Below are 4180 nucleotides of genomic sequence, written 5' to 3'. Positions count from 1 at the left end.
GGTTAATGGATTAATCTTCTAATCAATTTAAATACTATTTATTTTGCTATTTTTTAATATTCTCATACAAAATTAAAACAAAATTTTACAGTTAAATAATCGAATCAGTTTGCAAATATCGATATATTACTAAGTTTAACAAAACTCACCTTAAGAACGTCGGTTTATACATTGACCAAAACGTTGTAAAAATAATATTCCGAATAACTTCATTAATATTAATTATTCCTTCTATATTTGCAAGCTAATGGATTTATTTTATTCAACTAAACTTTATTTTTATCGTTAATTCCTATTCAATTTCTTCGCCAGAAGTTGCGATTAATTAATACTTTTCATTTGTTCGTATCTATACGCTTATATTTTTTTTATTGATATTCGTATTAAATCTCCTTTTTCTATTTATTTAAAAAGAAAATACAACTTAGTTATATGTCGGTCATGGAATTGAATTCATCTGCAAAATATCTAGTTAATTTGCATATTCTTTTAAACATTCATTTTAATTAATTCCTTATTAGTTTTTTTTTTTCGTTTTCTTATGGGATGATGATATTTAGTTAACTATTACGTGTAATTATATTTATGCAGATATTCTACATGATTGCGTAACATTTGTGTAACATAATTAACACAAACCTCTTTATATATATATATATATATATATATATATATGTATATACATATATATATATATATATATACATTTGTATATATATTTATTTTTAAAAGTTTGCATACCAAGCTCCTCTGTCAGTTGTTGGTCTACAGACATGAAACTTCATATATAGGGTATTCGAACGCATGCGAAACTTTATATTTGAGTTTTAGCCGGGGGAAATCTGTATAAAAGTGTGAAAATTAAAAAATGGATTTTGCCAGGTGAAGGTCGAACTGCGTCACGTAATAACTATTGGTTCATGTTTTACTTTTTATCCCTGCAACAAACACGTCTACATGGCTTAGGCATTAACGTCAAAGGAAAAAGTAAATCATAGACTAAACGTTTGGGTTTCGATTTTCAGTGGTGGCGAAGGAGTCATTATTTTAAAACTTTTTAAATCATTGCTATATATTGGGTCCAATAATAAACAGGAAATCTTCATTAATCAAAATATCATTTTTAAGCGTATTTTACGACCGGGCAATGCTGGGCGGCCTGCTAATATATATATATATATATATATATATATATATATATATATATATATATATATGATGACGATTTATTTTTGGTATTATTCAAACTACTGCTTTCATCTTAAGTGTTATTCTCATAATGTTCCGTCGAGGTTATCTTCGACTTTCTTCGAACTGAAATATTTATTTCATTCACGGAGGTGAATTACTCTCGTTCCATCAGCCATGGCCGAGTAAAAGTCTTAAGTCATAAAATGAGTTCAATAAAAATGAGTCAAAAGACTCCAAATTAACACCATGTTGGTAAGCAGTAAAATGTCAAGTCATCTTATAATGCTGAGTGTTTAAGCAAAGGGATAGTCTTTTATATGACTCGACAGTTTATTGAACCCTGATCTCCCGATTCATTAGCTAATACTCCTATCGTTATGACAAATGAATCGCTACAGTGTAATTGTATACAAATGACATGAATTACTCCAATTATAGGATACTGCTTGGATTGTTACTTCTATAAATCTTTAAAATAAAGGACATGTTTTAAATCGCCCGGAAAATTTTCAAATAGTAAAAGTATGTCACCTTTTATAACACCAAAAATAATAATAAAAAAAAAACTTAACCATAAAAACTCCTTATATTACTGAAATAAAAAAATTACTTATGCGAATATTATCAATTATTTTTAATGTAGCATAAAAATTCGCTTTTCTTTTTGATATTTCGAGCAGTATTAAGCTAAAAATAAAATAAATTCATAAATGCCTTTTCGGAATGGACGCTTTGTGTTTGACTTACATAAACCCCTTATATACATGAACAGTTAAATTTAACACGAAAACGATGGATATAGTAATTCAGATATTAATAAGACCGATAGCCATTAGTCGCGTGCTCTCGTGTAATGAATGAATGCGTGAATGTAGGATTGACATGAAATTCTTAAAGATAAACTAAAATGACCGAAAAATGGGCTAAAATTACTTAAATAAATAAAAAGTAAATGACTTAGAATGACTTTAATGAACTTAAGGATGAATTGAATGACTTTAAGAATGACTTGAATGCTTAAAAAATAACTGGAATCCTTCAAAAACAACTTCAGTGATCTGGAGAATGACTTGAATGACTTTGAGACTGACTGGTTGTAAAGTGGGTGATCATTTTACATTAAATTAATACAGAAAAGTGATCTCCCACTTTATATCAAAAAGTTACAAACATAAGTTCAGCATGCAGTAAGAACAGATACTACAATTTGATCTTGGCCAAAAAGCCAAGAAAAACTTAAAAAGCTAAGAACAGCATCCATTAACAACAGACCTTTGATCTTAACCAAAAAGGCCAAGCACAAAAGTGTTACCGCCAGACCGACCGACCGACCGACCGATCGATCGACGGAGTGACTTATAGAGTCGCTTGCACGCGACTAAAAATAGTAGAAATAAATGTTGTATTGATAACGAATCCTTCCGAAATTTCTTATTTACGTAAAATTGCATAATTTTTTCACACAGACACATACACACACATACACACAGACAGACATACAGACAGACATAAAGAAATTAAATCGTTCTATTTGACAATCTGGTGTGATATATATGATAGATGTAATCGATTGATAAAAAATACAATCATTACGATCTATTTTTAAATTGCAAGTGAAACGGCGAATAGATTTTTTCCTTCTTTTATTTCTTTACGGTCATAATTAAAAGATAAATAAGCGGGTATTGTAATTGTAAAAATGTTAATGTGCATCTATCTGCATGAATAAATGAAAAACATATTTTATATTTGCTACAACGTTCTGGATAAAATGTTTATTTATATTATTTTAATTAGAATTCATTATTGAGATGAGTATTATTTGTTAATTTATTTATTGGGGAGGTTTCGGCCAACTATTCCTCTGGCCTTCATCAGGTGGTAACCGCGAGGATGCAGTTAGGAGATTCGAAGTTCCTATCCGTCGCGGTTACCACCTGACGGGGCCAGAGGAATAGTTGGCCGAAACGTCGTGAAACAACAAATAAAAAAGATAATAATAGTCTGTAATTAATAAATTGATAAAATGTTTATTATTTTGAATTAATGTTTCAAACAGCTGATGTTGCGAGACTATAGCGAGTCTAAAAAGTCAGTGAATTTTGTATATAATGACGCTGTATCAATATCAATATATTTTGCCTTACTGTTTTTTATGTCTAGAGCGATGATACGATTTGTAAACAAAGTGACTGGATCGTTAGTGTCGTGTTAATTTCTATTTTTTGTTAGTCAACGGTAGTAGAATTTGCAACGAAAAGAACACGTTGTACTTAATTCTGTCGCCTACTAGTGCTACTAATGACGCTGCTACACGTGGGGGGAAAAATCAGATAAGACGTTCGAGACGACGACTGACCATACAAACAATGTCGTGCACTTGCGAGCACAGACACACGCACACAAGAATGCAAGTGCCCCCCTCTCTTTCCACACCACACACTATTCTTCATTCATATACATATGACTCACACACCTCCCCTCCCACACACACGTACACAAATACTATCGCCCTCTCTTCTCTACAGCGACATACGCAGTATTACTAAAAGACAGGCCCAAACACATTTATATACAATCACGCTCATTCTAAATATGATACAGACACACATACGTGCAAAAGTTTCTTTTTCGTACACAAGCACACGTGTTTTCTATAACACATGTACACTTCTCCTTCTCTCTCTCTCTCTCTCTCTCTCTCTCTCTCTCTCTTCCTCTTTCAATGTGTAATACAAGCAGTAGCAACCACATAGATGTCCGCTTAATTATAGTCTTTTTGCTATATTCATAGACAAATCGGATCTATTACATATACATACACACATATACACACACATCTATTTCACTATTTCGCGAATACATAACACCATATATTTAAGATGGGCACATACAAAGACGCTTTTATACAACCACACACGATATTTCTCTCCTCCTTTCTCTCTCTCTCTCTCTCTCTCTCTCTCTCTCTCTCTGACACAAACACACA

The 4180-nt window shown here is 31.6% G+C and overlaps 1 pseudogene; it reads right to left on the bottom strand.

The window, feature by feature from the left end:
• Nucleotides 1–2291: 2291 nt before the first annotated feature.
• On the bottom strand, nt 2292–2428 carry LOC145280634 (U2 spliceosomal RNA; annotated as a pseudogene).
• Between the last annotated feature and the right edge of the window lie 1752 nt (nt 2429–4180).

This window comes from Euprymna scolopes, chromosome 7 (genome assembly GCF_053919585.1).
Source record: "Euprymna scolopes isolate OS-2025 chromosome 7, ASM5391958v1, whole genome shotgun sequence".
Classification (NCBI taxonomy): Eukaryota; Metazoa; Mollusca; class Cephalopoda; order Sepiida; family Sepiolidae; genus Euprymna; species Euprymna scolopes.
This window is presented reverse-complemented; position numbering and strand designations above follow the sequence as displayed.